Consider the following 18,897-nt stretch of genomic DNA (forward strand, 5'->3'; position numbering starts at 1 on the left):
GCCTTGCAATGCCGAAGACAATATGCGCGCCGGACTCATCGTCATTGAAGCCTGGTTCGGGGGCTACTGAGGGAGTCCTGGATTAGGGGGTGTCCTGATAGCCGAACTATCACCTTTGGTCGGACTCCTGGACTATGAAGATACAAGATTGAAGACTTTGTCCCATGTCAGGATGGGACTTTCCTTGGCGTGGAAGGCAAGCTTGGTGATATGGATATGTAGATCTCCTACCATTGTAACCGACTCTGTGTAACCCTAACCCTCTCCGGTGCCTATATAAACCAGAGGGTTTTAGTCCGTAGGACGAACAACAATCATACCATAGGCTAGCTTCTAGGGTTTAGCCTCTCTGATCTCGTGGTGGATCTACTCTTGTACTACTCATATCATCAATATCAATCAAGCAGGAGTAGGGTTTTACCTCCATCGAGAGGGCCCGAACCTGGGTAAAACATCGTGTCCCTTGTCTCCTGTTACCATCCGCCTAGACGCACAGTTCGGGACCCCCTACCCGAGATCCGCCGGTTTTGACACCGACGGGTCCTTTTAAGGAGGTGTGTCTTTCCGCTAACCAGGCAATCGGACTATAGGGCTTTATTACTCTCACTTAGCCATAGGAATTTGAGTATGGTCGGCGCAGCCCCTAGTGTTTGGAAGGCCAAACTGGGGGCTCTATTGGCGCCTGATCAGAAGACCAATCCGTCGCACTTAGCATTTATAATGGCGTTATGCGGAATAAATCTTTAAGGATTTTATGACCTCTCGAACAGCGGACCGGCTCTCGCTTCATCATGACAGTCGGTTTTCGGCTTTCTCTACTGAGGTGCTCGTCCGGCTGAACCGGGACACAATCGCAGTAGTTCTCCCAGCGCTACCTTAGCCGATAGAACGGAACATAAGGTACCAAAACATGGGAGCCGGGCAAACCCAACCAATGACCCAAGACATGATTCAGAGCAGATGCATATAGTGCTATAAGTTCGGGGTGCCGAACGACCGAAAAGGTGGTCGGACATGATTGCCGTACTGTGGAGCCCCTGGTACAACCAGGCGAACGCGGAGCGTGGCTTTCATATTTTCGGCAAAGAGGCGTCGGCGATAAACGACAGCCGGTAATTGCTATTTAAGTCTACGCATTGTAGTAGAATGATATGTCTATGCATATTAGTATGATGTATGGAAAGAGGTGTTATTTGGCGGAACCTGTTATGGCCGGACTAGAGGGGGTTGTGAGTGGATCGAGAATGAATCTGAACTGCCTTCTACCTGCATGTTCCTTCCTTTGTGTGTCCGGGATAATTCCATGCCGCCAGTTCTGTTCTGCGTCAACCGTTAGTTTGCAAATGCGAAATGCTTGAAGACAGCTAGGTGTCCTCTTGTTGTTGCTCCCAGGGTCCCTAATCAGGCCCTGGTGTGCCCAGCCGTTAGACCGTGAGGTAGTGCGGACTCCGCAGTGGATGTCCGGATGGTTGGCCTGGGTAATTTACCACGTAGAATCTAGTTGACGTGGTTTTTCCCGTTAGCATACGTAGGCTATCGTATGGGAAGGTGCCGAGGATTTATTCTTTGGCGTAGCATTTGTGGATGGTCCGAAGACAACCGTTTAGAGTGGTGGGCCAACAAAACTTGGCCTTTGCGCCTTACATCTTTTAGGAGATGTTTTCCGTGGCGTCATACCCTTGTGGGCTTTGTGTGTTATGGAGCCCCCGGACTACTAGGTCTAGAGGCACTGCAATTGACTTGCCGTGGGTTATGTGGTCCTGGGCGGTTGGTTGTACTCTTATGCTCTGGGGGGGTCTTGACGAGGCATCTCCCCTTTATTGCTTCCGGCATGTGACCAGCCGCTTTGTTTTGAGCATCCTGCATTCTCTATTGGTATGCTTTGCCGTCCTTCTCGGGGTACCATGAATTTCACACGGCTGATCCAGCGTGTGGCTTCGGTCGAGTAGGCTTGTGCTGCTCTTTGTCCGTTTATCGAACAGAGCGTTGCCAGACTTGGCACCAGCTTCCTTGTCTTGATGTTTATGACCTTTATGCCGAGGCCTGAGGGTGCCTCTTCGTGTCTGCTTCTTGGAGCCTTGGACCGTAGTGATGCGTGAGCATCTGTGTGCGTGCCCGTGGTTTTCCTGCTCGAGTTAAGGTAGCCAGTTGTGCCGTGTGTGCCCTTTATTGGGGCTCTCGAGTTCGTACTTTTGGGCGGCCAGTATCTTGGTCCACCTATCCTCTAGCGCATCTTGGTCAGCTGTAAGCTGCTCTTGCTTCCTTTGCAGGCTCCTTGCTGTAGCCATGAGCCGTCGCTTTAAGCGAACTTGTTCCACTGGGTCTTCCGGTACGCCGAATTCGTCGTTGCCGAGGCTTGCCTCGTCGTCGGAGGGGTGTGTGTGATTGTCCCTCTCCCAGCATCCCATCGTCATTGGTCCGGCATGCTTAAGTGTAGGCTGACTAGGGTTGTATTCCTTTTTGGCACCGTCCGGACTGCTCTCGTTTCCGGGGCCGTTTTTGGTGTGGTGGGGCTTGGGGTGGTGCCGATAGCGCACATGTTTTGCTTTTCTCCCTGAGGGGTTATCCTCCGTTGCCTCGCCGCCACTGGTTTCCGTTGGGGTGTCCACCATATATATTGTATGAGGAGGTGGCCGCCCACTACCCTGTACGCGGTGGTCCCTATAGTCCTACTGCATCGTCGTCCATACCGTCGACGTCTTTGGAGTCGAAGTCAAGCACGTCGGTTAAATCGTCGATCGTGGCAATAAAGTGGGTGGTGGGTGGGCAACGAATTCCGTCGTTGTATGTTTCCCACTCGAGCCGGACATAGTTCGGCCCAGAGTCTCCTGACAAGGAGAGAGACTTCAATAAGTCCAGCATGTCGTCAAAGGGCGAGTGCTGAAAGACGTCTGCCGCGGTGAACTCCATCACCGGAGTCCAACCAGGATTGGCGGGCTCGGGGGCGCGCGGACTGGAACCTGCATCTGGATATGAATCTGGGGGTCCGGAGTCACAGGCTCCCTCAAAGGTGAGACCTGTGTTCGGCTCCATCGCCGATGAGGGTATGGCCTGCGGGGCGGGGTCCATCCCTCCGTCCTTGAGTGAAGCAACTTGCCTCGGATTTAGATCCGAGGCTTCTGCCGGGATGATATCCCGAGCAACATCTGACAGCAGGTCTAAGCCGTGCTCATCGCGACTGTTCGGCGCTTCTGGCGTTGGCCCGAATCCGTCGAAGATCAAGTCTCTGCGGATATCCGCCATGTAGTTCAGGTTTCCGAGCCTGATTTGATGGCCGGGGGCATAGCTATCGATCTGCTCCAGGTGGCCAAGCGAATTGGCCCGCAGCACGAAGCCGCCGAACACAAAGATCTGTCCGGGGAGGAAAGTCTCGTCCTAGACAACGTCATTAATGACGATTGAAGGAGTCATCGAGCCTGACAGCAACGACACAGAGGAACTCTCAATGAAAGCACCAATGTCGGTGTCAAAACCGGCGGATCTTGGGTAGGGGGTCCCGATCTATGCGTCAAGGCTGATGGTAACAAGAAGTAAGGGACACAGATGTTTTACCCAGGTTCGGGCCCTCTCGATGGAGGTAAAACCCTATGGAGGTAAAACCCTACTTCTTGCTTGATTAATATTGATGATATGGGTAGTACAAGAGTAGATCTACCACGAGATCGTAGAGGCTAAACCCTAGGAGCTAGACTATGATGGTATGAATGTAATTGTGATCGGCCTTCTAAGGACCAACCTCTCTGGTTTATATAGACACTGGAGAGGGCTAGGGTTTACATGGAGTCGGTTACAAGGAAGGAAATGTAATATCCGGATCACCAAGCTTGCCTTCCACGCCAAGGAAAGTCCCATCCGGACACGGGCCGAAGTCTTGAGTCTTGTATCTTCACGCTTCAATAGTCCGGACGCTGTACACAGTCCGACTGCACGGATACCCCCCAATCCAGGACTCCCTTAACGGCAGCATCCCTCCTTCGCAGATCTTCCGCAGTAAGTGTTTCCCCTTTCTGCGCCATAGATCTATGTTAGGGATAGCATGTTCTTCTGTACCGCGCGCATTTCATCTGAGTTCTTGTGTTCCATCTGCTATGGCTTCTTTTGATCCAAAAATCCGATAGATCTTATGCGATACGTGTTCCGCATCCATTTTGGGTACCAGTAGATCTCCTTTCCATGTAAGAAAACCCCATTATAGTGCATGAACTCCTCTGCGCCCTGTTTTAGGTCTAGTAAAATTTCTTTTCTGAACATTTGTTTGATCCAAAATAACAGCTGCAAATTGTGAAACCTATTTGTACAACACTTAGGCAAAATCTGCACTTGTTAGATTTATCTAGTCATGGCGACTCTGATCGCCGGTTTTAAGGAGGCAATGCTCAATTAATAACTTGAACCACCCTTGGTGGTTTAAATAGTCTTGACGGCTTATAGAGCTTATGGCGGCTTAACTAACCAGGACATAATTATACTTATACCATTATGCCCCTTCGTAAGCCGCCATTTTGAATGTGCACAATAATATTTTTGTCCTGCCCGGCTTAAATTTGAACCGGCACTTTTACTTTGTCTTAGGCTTTCAATCAGAATGGCACCCAAGGCACCTACCTCCTGCAACTGGGTTAAATCCATTGTCACTGACAGCACCTTGGATGACTTTGTGAAGACCGGCTATCTTCCGAAAAAAGAAGTCATGCCTTATCGTGCTCCTAACCCAGATGAAGAATTTCCTCAACCCAAAGACAGAGAGGTTGTTGTTTTCACAGATCATATGAACCGGGGATTTGCTCCTCCTGGCTCAAAATTCTTCAGGGATGTGCTGAATTTCTTTGATCTTCACCCACAAGATATCGGACCCAATTCCGTGTCTAATATCTGCAATTTCCAAGTATTCAGCGAAGTATACCTTGGAGAAGAACCCAATTTGCTGCTTTTTAGGGAACTGTTCTATTTGAACCACCAGAATGAATGTGCTAGCGGCCAGAGCTTAGAGCTTGGCAGAGTCTCGATCCAGCACCGCAGGGATGTGATCTTTCCTTACGCTAACCCGCCGAGCCACCCCAAAGATTGGAATATGACATGGTTTTACTGCAAAGATACCACTCCGGCTGATGAAAACCCTTTGCCCGGCTTTTGTGCCCTTCGTCTTGGGTCCAACCATCCTCTGCCTGACAAGATTACAGCCACGAAACGCAAATCACTTGCTCCTACTTTGGCCAAGATCCAGGCTCTTCTGGGGAACGGGTTGACAGGCATTGACCTGGTCCGAGTTTGGCTCGCCTGGTGGGTTATTCTGTTGAGCCGCCGCATCGGCTTGATGTGCGAATACACTGGTGCCAAGAATGATCCTCTGTGTCACAGCCTTGACGACTTACCTGACGATGTCATTGACGACAGGACCAAGTCTCTTCTGAATGAGAGTCTGGCGGATTGCGGCAAGGTGGGCCTAGCCCCCTTCTGCAAAGCTAACCCGGCTCCAAAGGTAAACCGCCCATGTGAAATGACTTTTAATTTCTTAATGTCTCACCCATACTCATGCATATGCTAGTCTTTGCAGGCGGGTGATAAATTTTGGAAAGTCAAAGATGATCATGAAGCTGCCAAGAAAGCTAGAAAAGAAAAGAAAGCCGCCAGGAAAGAAGCTGTCAAAAGGAAGGGCAAGAAAGCCACCGCTTCTGACCTGCTTCGGCTAGCGGACCCTTCTGAGTCGGAGGTAGCCCTTGATTCCCTTGGCTCATTTTTTAACCATCTTATTGACACTGATTATCAGCAGGAGGACACAGGAGAAAGCCGTAACAAGGCTGATGAGGTAACTATCCTTCCTCCGACTCCGAGCCTTTGCGAAGACAGAAAATCCGCAGGGTGACCCGGAAAGTAAGGTTTTCTCATCTTTTAGCTCACCACGATCCTCAATTTCTTTTGAAGCGGCAAATTCACGAGAGCCGGAGGTAGACCCGGACCAGCAAGGATGCGGAGCTCTCCTCCGGCTTACCAAACACTCCAAGGCAGCGCTAGAATGAGGTCACTTCTATTTTAAATAGGTTTTACCCCTTGGCAGGTCTCTTTCGTCAACCACTTAATTCTTCTGACTCGGATTACCAGGACACTTCCCCTTCCTCCGGCGAGTCACTACAGTCCAACCTGCCGGCTTTCAAGATTGCACCAGGGTATGATGACCCGCTCATCTTGTATTTATTTTAATCCCTTGCATCTGTATTAACCTTTATTTTGACGCAGTGGTCAAGCCAAACCCAACAAACGGGTTAGGAAAAATAAACCAGCTGAAGATACAGTTGCGACCGAGCCGGTTCTTGAAACAGCCGTGCCGGACTCGACCACTCAAGAGCCGCCATCTGAGCCAGCTCAAGACTTACCAACTCCTGTTACTGACCTGCCCACTGATCAAGCCACCAACAAGTCAGAGAATCCAAAGGCTCCTAGCCCGGTCCGGACTGACAACCCTTCAAATGCTGATGTGGTGATCACCAGAACTGGTTATGTTGAGCCGGGAAGGCCGACTGTACTGGCGAAGTGCCCCGCCAAGGAAGAACTTCTGGACCATCGCCGAGTCAAGATGGATGTTTCCAACTATGCTCATATGAGTATTGGAGACATCTTTTCTGGCTATATGAGCCAAGTGCACAGCAGCCGGAATCTCGAGATTGATATGGTGAAGCAGATGCACCAAAAATTTCGAGGTATAACCCGTTCTCTTTCATTCATTCATCTTTACAATGCTAGTCCCCAAGTCTACTGCTTATAATGTTTATGATGTAGACTTTTAGAAACAATTTTTAAGATATTAGTAACATAAATGAAAGAAACATATAAAAGTTCCAGCTTACCATGTAGTCCCCAAGGGGCGGCTTAACCAATATGGTTGAACCGGTCCTTATATAAAAAATTCTTATGGGTCCTTGAACAGCAATATGCATTAGCCCCCAAGTGCCAAGTATTATTGCTTGCAAAATGCTTGGGACTTACTCTTATGAATCGCCATCTTATGAACCGCCGTTGAAAATAAAACTCTTTGGTAACATTAGCCCCCAAGTGCCAAGTGTTGTTGCTGGCAAAATGTTTGGGACTTGAATATTGCATAAACAATTAGGTTGATTTTGACTCTGTACTTGTATAGGCCACCACGAGCCAACTCGAATCCGAGGTGACTAATCTGAAGAGCCGCCTTGAGATCCAAGAGACGGAAATTCAAAAGGCCGACACCAAGTTCAAATTCAGCATTTCTGAACTAATTAACCAAGCTGGAAAGAAAGACTGGGCTGATGAAAAGACTGCACTAATTAACCAAGCTGAAAAAGCAGAGGCGGCTCTGGAAGAAGTCACCGGTGAATTAACCCGTTTAAAGTGCCATGTCTCTCAAATGGTCTCAGCGATCTTTGGTAAGTCGCCCAGCAAGTGTTTAAACATCTAAGCCTTTCAATTGATCATAAAACTGGAATTAACTCACCTGATCATGTTTATGCAGGCCCCAGAAGCTCAAACTTGAACCAAGACATGCTCATCAAACTGAAGGCAGTGTACACTTTGGTGGAACAATTGTACACCGGGTCTCAACGTGCATTAGCCACGGTGGCTCTGTCAAATGAAGTGCCAACCCTCCTGGTAGAGGTCTTGAAGAAGCTTTCCATGCTCCCTCAACGGCTCAATGAACTGAGACGGTCAGCTACAAGAGCCAGAGCGGTAAACAATTTAAGCCGGGCCAAGGCTTGGTTACCAAAATTAGACCCGGCTAACATTGCCAGCGGCTACCCAAGCCTGAAGGAAGATGGCACTCCTTTTGAAGAGGCAGACTTTACCGCCTGTATCAAAGAGATACACCCCGTGGCTACTCTGATAGCAAATGAAGTGGATCTTACCAAGTACCAGGCGGGTTATGATGAAGAGAACCGGAGAATTCCAACGCCTCACTATGAAGTGACCAGTCTGATTCCCCCACTCCGTAAGCACACCTTTGCTCCTGAAGTTGACCCGGTCGGCCTTGTTGATGTTGAAGCTGAATTTGAAGCTTTGAACAACATTGAATGGTCATTGTCAACCTTCCGGAAAAGGGAGCAGGGCGAAAGTGCGGAGAGGGCTAACCTGGATGCTTCAGGCCAATCATGAAGGTGAACCTGCCATGGCGACTTATACCTGGGACGTGCTTAAAAACAATGTGAATTATTTGGACTCAGGGAGTCCTGTAATAGGATAGAAATAACTTTATTTTGGCCGTGCCATCATGCATGTTTTAATGCTTAACGCCATTAAACCGCCGTGTTGTATCCATCCATGTTACTTTTCATCTGCTTACCGTATGCTTGATCAGACTTTTTAAACTGTCCTACATAAGAAAACAGACTGCAAAATCCCTTGACAGCTTATCACCAGGCGGGTCAAAAGGACTGAAAAAAGAGTCATAGATTAGCTTGTTGTAAAAAACACAACTATGATCTTATGCCTATGACTTCTTAGATTTGCACCGCCGGTTTATATGACCCGGTCGGTAAGGGTGATAACCTAGTCTTTGGATACCCAAAATTTCAAAGGTATAATGATGCTTATGTATCGGTGACTCATCAGTCGATATTGAGCCGGGTCAAAAGCAACCATGCTTGTAAACCTTAGAAAAAGTCTCAAGTCAAATAAAGGGTGTTTCCAAAGAAAACTGAAACCGAAATAGAATAAAAAATTTCAAGGCTGCTGATTCGAATACGATCAGCAAACCGTTCCAGAGGGGTTAAGCTAGGATTCAAACACGAACATGTAGCCCCTAGTGGCTTTGGCGTGGCGCCGATCAAGAGGGTACCGACAACTATGTTCTCTTTGGTTTGAATACGACCTATGTTTGAATAGGAAGCCCCCTAATGACCTTGAGAGTTTTTTAATGACTCTGATTCGAATACGATCAAAGTCGGTTCCCAAAAGGGGTTAAGCTATGATTCGAATACGATCAAGAAGCGCCCTAGTGAGCTCGGCAGTGTGCCAATCAAAAGGGTACCGACAGCTGTGTTCTCTTTGGTTCGAATATGACCTATGTTTGAACAGGAAGCCCCCTAGTGATCATAATTTCTAACGGCTAGATTCGAATACGACCATAAGCCGGATCAAGCGGGTTAAGCCAGATCAAATATGATCAGCCCCCAAGTGATCATGTGAGAAAATAATGACAATAATAATGATACCTTGGGGGAAGGAAAAAGGACAGAGGTCCTGCTTTATTATTTATCATAATATATACATTGGCAAAATATGTTCATCAGGAGAGCCTGTGGCTCAAGTGTAGTAGGGCCGAAGATGAGCGATATTCCACGGCCGGCGGGTCTCTTCCTCCGACTTATGTGAGTCTTTGCGCTCTCGAACATCGATAAGGTAATATGACCCATTGTTCAAGTTCTTGCTGACCACAAAGGGCCCTTCCCAAGGTGGGGATAACTTGTGCGCATCAGTTTGATCATGGATGAGCCGGAGCACCAAATCACCTTCCTGAAAGGCTCTGGACTTAACCCGGTGGCAGTGATATCGACACAAGTCTTGCTGGTAAATCACCGAGTGAGCTGCTGCCAAGTCCCGTTGTTCATCTAACAGGTCAAGAGCATCCTGACGCTTGTTCATTGTCTGCTTCAACATAAGCCGCCACGTGAGGCGAGTCATGACGGATGTCGCTAGGGAGAACTGCATCAACTCCATAGACCATGAAGAAAGGTGTATAACCCGTAGATCTGTTAGGAGTAGTGTTAATGCTCCACAACACAGAGGGTAACTCCTCAACCCAGCAACCCGGCGTCCGCTGCAAAGGAAAAGCCGGGGCTTAATGCCTTTCAAGATCTCCTGATTGGCTCTCTCGGCTTGACCGTTGGATTGGGGGTGAGCCACTGACGAAACATCAAGCCGAATATGCTCCCATTGACAAAATTCTTCCATGGTGCCTTTAGACAGATTAGTGCCATTGTCAGTTATAATGCTGTGTGGAAAGCCAAAGCGAAATATCACCTTCTTCATGAATTGAACTGTCATAGATGCATCACACTTACTGACTGGCTCTGCCTCAACCCACTTTGTAAATTTATCAACCGCCACCAAGAGGTGGGTCTTTTTATCTTCGGACCTTTTAAAAGGCCCAACCATGTCAAGCCCCCAGACTGCGAATGGCCATGTAATTGGAATCATCCTCAATTCTTGAGCCGGCACATGAGCTCGTCTTGAGAACTTCTGACAACCATCACATTTACTGACCAAGTCCTCTGCACCAACATGAGCCATCAGCCAATAGAATCCATGACGGAAAGCCTTAGCCACGAGGGATTTTGACCCGGCATGGTGACCACAATCCCCTTCATGAATCTCACGAAGAATTTCTTGGCCTTCTTCAGGAGAGACGCAACGCTGAAATGCCCCTGTAACACTGCGATGATGCAACTCGCCATTGGCAATCGTCATAGACTTAGACCGTCGGGTTATCTGCCTGGCCAAGGTTTCATCCTCAGGCAACTCGCTCCGAGTCATGTAAGCCAGGTATGGCACCATCCAATCTGGAATGACATGAAGAGCCGCCACCAATTGTGCTTCCGGGTCAGGAACAGCCAAGTCTTCCTCTGTGGGTAGCTTGACAGAAGGGTTATGCAGAATATCCAAGAAAGTATTAGGTGGCACCGGCTGACGCTGAGATCCCAGACGGCTTAAAGCATCAGCCGCCTTGTTCTTTCTGCGGTCAATGTGCTCCACTTGATAACCCTTGAAGTGTCCCGCAACTGCATCGACTTCACGGTGATAAGCCGCCATAAGAGGATCCTTAGAATCCCACTTGCCTGATACATGCTGAGCCACCAGATCTGAGTCGTCGAAGCACCTTACTCGGCTTAAGATCATCTCCTTAGCCATCCGGAGACCATGGAGTAAGGCTTCATACTCAGCTGCATTGTTAGTACAGGGAAACATCAACCGTAGCATATAACAAAATTTGTCACCTCGAGGGGAAGCCAAAACAACTCCAGCCCCCGAGCCCTCCAATTGCCTGGACCCGTCAAAATGAATTGTCCAATACGTGTTGTCCGGCTTTTCTTCAGGCATCTGCAGCTCTGTCCAATCGTTGATGAAATCCACTAGTGCTTGAGATTTAATAGCTGTGTGTGGCACATACTTTAAGCCATGAGGCCCAAGCTCAATGGCCCACTTGGCGACTCGTCCTGTGGCCTCTCTATTTTGAATGATATCCCCCAAAGGAGCAGAACTAACCACAGTGATGGGGTGGCCCAAGAAGTATTGCTTAAGCTTCCGGCTTGCCATGAACACCCCATAAACGAGCTTCTGCCAATGCGGATATCGTTGCTTGGACTCAATAAGCAGCTCGCTGATGTAGTAAACCGGCCGTTGAACCGGGTGTTCCTTGCCAGCCTCCTTGCGCTCCACCATGATGGCCATGCTGACGGCACATATGTTAGCAGCCACATATAATAACAAGAGCTCCTTATCAATGGGAGCAGCAAGAACTGGCGGCTCAGCCAGCTGTCTCTTCAAATCTTCAAAAGCAGCAGTGGCAGCGTCACTCCAGGTGAAGTTATCTGTCTTCTTCATCATTTGATACAGTGGTATGGCCTTCTCACCTAACCGACCTATGAACCGGCTTAGAGCAGCGATACGACCCGCCAAACGCTGAACGTCATTGATACATGCTGTTTTGGCCAGAGAGGTGATGGCCTTGATATTCTCCGGGTTAGCCTCGAAGCCCCTGTTAGAAACCAGAAAACCCAAAAGCTTGCCTGCAGGCATACCAAAAACACACTTGGCCGGGTTAAGCATCATCTTGTAAACCTGAAGATTGTCAAAGGTTTCCTTAAGGTCATCAATCAAGGTCTCCTTCTCTCTGGATTTCACCACTATGTCATCCACATAAGCATGAACATTGCGCCCAATTTGATTATGAAGACAATTCTGCACACATCGCCGGTAAGTCGCCTGGGCACTCTTGAGCCCAAAAGGCATTGAAACATAGCAGAAGGCTCCAAATAGAGTAATGAACGCCGTCTTCTCCTGGTCCTTAACCGCCATCTTGATCTGATGATAACCAAAGTAAGCATCCAAAAAACTCAAACACTCACAACCCGCCGTAGCATCAATGATTTGATCAATACGAGGGAGAGCAAAAGGATCAGCTGGACAAGCTTTGTTTAAATCAGTGTAATCCACACACATACGCCAAGTGCCGTTTTTCTTAAGCACAAGCACCGGGTTAGCCAACCACTCTGGATGAAACACTTCGATGATGAACCCAGCTGCTAAGAGCCGGGCTACCTCCTCATCAATGGCCTTCCGTCTCTCCTCATTGAATCGCTGAAGAAACTGCTTGACCGGCTTAAACTTTGGATCAATATTAAGAGTGTGCTCAGTGAGTTCTCTTGGTACACCTGGCATGTCAGAAGGTTTCCATGCAAAAATGTCCCGGTTCTCATGAATGAACTCGATGAGCGTGCTTTCCTATTTGGGATCCAAATTAGCACTGATACTGAACTGTTTGGATGAGTCGCCTGGAACAAAGTCAACAAGCTTAGTATCATCGGCCAACTTAAACTTCATGACCGGCTCATGTTCTGTGGTTGGCTTCTTTAAAGATGTCATATCCGCCGGGTCAACATTGTTCTTGTAGAATTTTAACTCTTCTGTCGCATAGACCGACTCAGCATAAGCCGCGTCACCTTCTTCACATTCCAAGGCCACTTTCCGACTCCCATGCACCGTAATGGTTCCCTTATGACCCGTCATCTTGAGCTGCAAATACACATAACACGGCCGTGCCATGAATTTGGCATAAGCCGGCCGCCCGAGCAGAGCATGATATGGGCTCTTGATCTTGACTACTTCAAACGTCAATTTCTCGGTTTTGGAGTCATATTCATCCCCAAAAGCTACCTCCAATTCAATCTTACCGACTAGATACGCCGATTTACCGGGTACGACTCCATGGAAGACAGTGTTGGACTGCTTAAGGCTCTTATCAGTTAGCCCCATGCGATGGAAGGTCTCATAATAGAGCATATAGATGCTGCTGCCTCCATCCATGAGTACCTTGGTGAATTTATATCCACCCACCTGAGGGGCCGCCACCAGGGCTAAGTGACCCGGATTATCAACCCAGGGAGGGTGATCCTCCCTACTCCATAGAATAGGTTGTTCAGACCATCTCAAGTAACAAGGAACTGCCGGCTCAACAGCATTCACATCCCTCTTATGAAGCTTCTAATCTCGTTTACATAAATTGGTGGTAAACACATGATATTGCCCACTATTCAACTGCTTTGGATTGCTCTGGTATCCACCTTGCTGCTGTTGCTGACCGCCCTGGCCAGATTATTGGTTATACCCACCTTGTTTGCCTTGAGAATTTTGAAAATGGGGATTTGAACCACTGCCCGGGCCATGAAATCCGCCGCCACCTGAGCCGCCGCTCTGCCCATTGTTACCATCAAACATGTTGGAATTTTTGAAGGCCTTCATGATCGTACAGTCCTTCCGTAGATGGGTAGCCGGCTTCTGCTGAGTGCCGTGTCTCGGACAGGGCTCGTTCAACAATTGCTCAAGTGTGGGGCCTGACCCGCCAGACCGGGGAGGTGGCCTCCCTTTGCGCCGCTGGTTGTTACCCTGCGCACTAGTGTTAGCCACAAAATCCAAACCATCGTTAACCTTACGTTTATTACCTCCTTGATTTGCCGAGTTGTGCTAAGGGCCCTTGTCGTTGCCATTCTTCTTTCCCTTCCCTGCCTTGTCATCATCAGACTCGGGATCCTTGGTACTATCAGAGTCGGCGTACTTGACCAGAGCCGTCATCAGCGTGCCCATATCATTACAATCGCGTTTGAGCCGCCCCAGCTTTTGTTTCAGAGGCAAAAAACGACAATTTTTCTCCAACATTAAGACTGCAGAGCCGGCGTCCATCTTATCAGATGAATGTATTATGGCTTTAACCCGGCGCACCCAATGGGTTGTAGACTCGCCCTCCTCTTGCTTGCAATTTGTCAAATCCACAATTGACATGGGCTGCTTGCACGTATCTTTAAAATTCTGGATGAACCGGGCCTTTAGCTCCGCCCATGAACTGATTGAGTTAGGCGGCAGGCCTTTCAACCAAGTGCGGGCGGTCCCATCCAACATCATGGTAAAGTACTTGGCCATCGCAGCATCACTGACCTCCAATAACTCCATAGCCATCTTGTAACTTTTGATCCATGCCCCGGGCTGTAAGTCGGCCGTGTAATTCGGCACCTTCCTAGGTCCCTTAAAAATCTTTGGGCAAACGCTCGTTACGTAGAGCCGGCACTAGACAGGGGACTCCTCCGGTCCTGGTGGCCACACCTGACTCGATAGAAGTCGTCGGATAAGCCGGATACGGCTGGTAAGCCGTCAACTGAGCCGCCTGCTCAGCCGCCTGCTGAGTCGCCCGCTCAGCCTCTTGACGTATTCTGTCTTGATCTACCAAGTTGAAGGCCTCACGGTGCGCCGGGTCATGCCCACCTGGCTGGTTACGGTGCCGGACGTTGCTTGAAACGGTCGCTGAATCCATGTGCCTGCTATAACTCGGGCTTCGACTTGGACGAGGGGTCGAATGGATCCTGTCACGGCTATATGAGTGCGCCTCCTGCTGTGCTAAGGCCGTCTGAAGAAGTTCTCTCACTCGGCGGGTTTCAACCGCCGCCGGAGAGTCACCATCAATTGGGAGAGCCGCCAACCGTGCCGCTATCATGTTCTCCAACGGGTTAGAATAGTGGCCCGGAGGTGTTGGTACATACTGAGGTGGAGCCGTGTTTACGCGGGGAGGTCCCATCACCTGCGGTTGAACTGGCGCGCCGTCCCCGGGTGTTGCAACACGGTCCGCCCCCGTACGTGGGGAGAGCCACGACGGGTTACTGGGCCCTGCCCCCGGTGTGTGAAAGACGTTTCAAGGATCATAAACCGGGGGGAGTCGAGACTGAGTCTTCTGATGCCTTCTCCTCATGACCTCATTAGACGCGTTCTGATCTTGCGTGAGCTAGAAAGTCTGTGCCTGAATCTGCTGAGCCTGAACATCCAGAGCTGCCCGCTCTGCGGTTATCCTGACATCTTCCGCTGCTAGGTCTTCCTTAGCCTGCACCATATCCACTTTTAACTGTGCCACCTCCGCATCATGACGAGCTTGATCCGCCAGGTTAACCACGACGGTTAACAAAGTGGTCAGCTTATCTGTGAGATCCATCAACACCTGAGCCGGTGAGCGCACAGGGCCTCTTGCCCCGGTTGCTGCTGACCCGGAGGTCATTGCTGCCGCAGTTGTGGAGTCTTGGATAGGTTGTGTGCCGGACATGAAGATCCGAACCCTGCTCGGCGGCTCGAAGCAATCCGGAATACTGTTGCCATCGGAACAGCCCCCGAGCCCGCCATCTTGCAGTTGATACAAGGAATCTGTCTCACCTGTGGATGACCCGCCATCAGAGTAGATGGCCGTCTCATCGCCAGATCCAGATCCTTCAAAGAGCCCTTCATGAATGCATCCCACGAAGGCATGCTTCACAGCAGGTGGAGCCCAGGCGGGTTTCGCACGCTGAGACGTTTCGACGAGGTCGGTGCAGATGTCCGGCTCAGGTCCCGGCTTGCCAATCTTGCCGATGAAGACGTGAATTGCGCCGAAGGCGACCCGGTACCTGTACTCAATTGAGCCGGCCTCGGGGCCCAGCCTGCGTCGTCAATGTAGAGCTTGCCGCAATGACTCTTGGTCATCCGGCCCACAGCGTATCCCTTGAGCCCTTCAAAGCTGCCCTTCAAGAACTCGAATCCATCGTGCACTGGCCCCACGGTGGGCGCCAACTGTCGTGGAATTTTCACGACAGATGTCCTAGTGAAAGGACTTAGTCGTGGAGCCATCGCAACTAGGAAGCTTGAAGAGGTTAATCGGGACAAAGGACACGAGGTTTATACTGGTTCGGCCCCTTACGGTGAAGGTAAAAGCCTACGATCCAGTTTTGAGTGGGATTGCTTATGTCTCGATAACCAGGGAGCGAATCGCTGACCTAGCTCTTGAGTTGATGTTACTTGCCCTGAACCGTCGTCGGGTCGTCCCTTTATATACAGAGGCCGACGCCCAGCGGCTCTACAGAGTCCCGGCCGACTCATAAACAGTGTCCGACTCGGTCTCTTAACTATTCTTGCCTTACAATACAAGTCACGCATACATGGCGGTTTATCACTACGGGCCTTAAATCGCCTCTGGGCCATGGGCCTTTAACTAAACCGCCATCCATAACCTGGGTCTTGGGCTTTAAGAATATTTGCAAGTATGACCCGGCCCCTCCTGGGCGGGTCATACTAATAGTTATATCCCCAACAGTTTTGTTTAGCCAACTTGATCTATTTATCTTGCAATGGGAAGAGGTGCTTTGTGATGGGTTCGATCTTACGGTGCTTGATCCCAGTGACAGAAGGGAATGACACATATGTATTGTTGCTATTAAGGATAACAAGATGGGGTCTATTTGTACATAAATAGATCTTGTCTACATCATGTCATCGTTCTTATTGCATTACTCCGTTTTTCCATGAACTTAATACACTAGATGCATGCTGGATAGCGGTCGATGTGGAGTAATAGTAGAGATGCAGGCAAGAGTCGGTCTACTAATCTTGGACGCGATGCCTATATAATGATCATTGCCTGAATATCGGCATGATTATTTGTGGTTCTATCAATTGCCCAACAGTACTTGTTTTCCCACCGGTTGCTATTTTTCTCGAGAGAAGCCACTAGTGAAACCTACGGCCCTCGGGTCTCTTCTTATCATATTTGCCTTTGGGATCTATTTTCCTTTACTTTTATTTTTAGATCTATTAAACCAAAATACAAAAATACTTTGCTGCACTTTATTTTATTTGCACTCCATTTATCCTATCTATTACAACTTTATCACGTCTCCGCGCCAATTTCTGGCACCGTTACCCGAAAGGGATTGACAACCCCTTTAACACGTGGGGTTGCGAATATTTTTTATTTGTGTGCAGTGGCTGTTTACGTTGTATTACGTGGTTCTTCTACTGGTTCGATAACCTTGTTCTCATTACTGAGGGAAATACCTACCGCCGTTGTGCTGCATCATCCCTTCCTCTTTGGGGAAATACTGACGTACTTCAAGCAGGCATCAAAAGAAATTTCTGGCGCCGTTGCCGGGGAGGATCATCAACATCAACCAGGTTCCTAATCACAAATCTCATCTCCTCGCAATTTACATTATTTGCCATTTGCCTCTCATTTTCCTATCCCCCACTTCACAAAAAATTGCCGTTTTATTCGCCCTCTTTTTCGTTCGCCGTTTTTCTCATCAGATCTATTCGTGTTCTTGTTTTTTCGTCACAATGGCTGGTTTGAACGCTCCTCCTTTGTTACCAGATTTTGAAGTTCTATACTTCAAACAAAGACAAAGAGATAATTTGAAAGATGCTTGGTATAGGCTTATAGAGTCTTACCGTGTTTGCAATCTAAAGGGAGATGCAAAAATTTTGCTTAGAAATTTTTACGTATGATTGGCTTTGCATCATAGACAACTTTTGGATTTTACCGCGAAAGAGAATTTTATTGAGCTTGATGTCAATGTTGCCTATGAAATCTTAGAAGGAATTTTGGGGGTTCCACCACAAAAGAAAGGGTTTTCTTTCACCCCAGAGGCAGCTCAAATTTTAGACAAACTTGTGATTTGCATAAGCATATGGTTGAGTTGCAAAATATAATGAACCTCTTGAACACCTCAACAGTAGCATCAACCGGACGAACACTTTGATTACTCTTTGCAATAAACGATTGAATTTTTTAGATCTCAAGATGGTTTCTTTCCCGGAAAATTTAGGAAAGCGCAAAGAGCCTCCAGGATTTGAAAAGACCCTTACTAAAGTGGCAAAGATCACAGATGACAAAACGTAGATCCTTCACGTTACGCCTAGCTAGAGGCATAAAACGATATCGCTTGTTGGGAGGCAACCCAACTCATATATTTTTGTTTTTTGGTTTTCTTGCTGTTTTCAATAAAATACCCAACTATGCCTCGGATTAGATGTGTTTTTCTGGTTTAAATTAGTGTTTGTGCCAAGCAAGGCCTTTGGGATGATTTGGGTGAGAGTTGCTTTGATCTTGCTGAAAAACAGAAACTTTTGCGCTCACGGAAATATTTTTCATTTTTACCAGAAGAGTGATTTTGAGTTGATTCTTTTTGTAAAAGATTAATAAACAAATTATTCACGTCATCCTAATTTTTCAGAATTTTGAAGTTACAGAAGTATTCGAAGTAGTCAGACTGCTACAGACTGTTATGTTTTTGACAGATTTTGTTTTCTTTGCGTTGTGTGCTTGTTTTGATGATTCTATGGTTTTTTGTTGAAGAAGTTTTTCCCATAAAAAAGTTGGAATACAGTAGATATAATGCAAAAACAAAATATGAATGGGTTTGCAACAATATTTATAGTAGTGGTTTGCTTTTTTATACTAACAGATCTCACGAAGGTTTTATTGAGTTTTGTGTGATTGAAGTTTTCAAGTTTTGGGTGATCTCACATTTTATTCGTATGGAACATGAGAAAAGAACAATCAAAAAAGATTTTTTTTACCTTTGCGACATTTCATCGAGCACGTTGGAGACGGAGGCGGTGGCCGTGGGCGTGGACAGGTCCTCCTAGGCGGCCAATGAGCGTGACTTGTGGTGGTGGGGGAGTAGTCATGCCATCACCATGCGCACTTGTTGCGGGCGGCGGCGGCAAGTGAGCAGCCGAAGTAGACGCGACCGCCTTGGTCTTATTCGGTCGGGATGAAGCCGCAGCGGGCTTGTGCTGCGGCCGCTTCGGGGCGCCTCCACGAGGTTTGGCCACAATCGCCTTCTTCTTCGTCGGCGCACCCGTTCCAAC

The 18,897-nt window shown here is 48.3% G+C and overlaps 1 pseudogene; it reads right to left on the reverse strand.

The window, feature by feature from the left end:
• The window catches only part of LOC119321070, a 59,767-nt pseudogene that overhangs the window by 40,435 nt on the left and 435 nt on the right, over positions 1–18,897 (reverse strand).

The sequence above is a fragment of the Triticum dicoccoides genome, chromosome 6B (genome assembly GCF_002162155.2).
Source record: "Triticum dicoccoides isolate Atlit2015 ecotype Zavitan chromosome 6B, WEW_v2.0, whole genome shotgun sequence".
NCBI lineage: Eukaryota > Viridiplantae > Streptophyta > Magnoliopsida > Poales > Poaceae > Triticum > Triticum dicoccoides.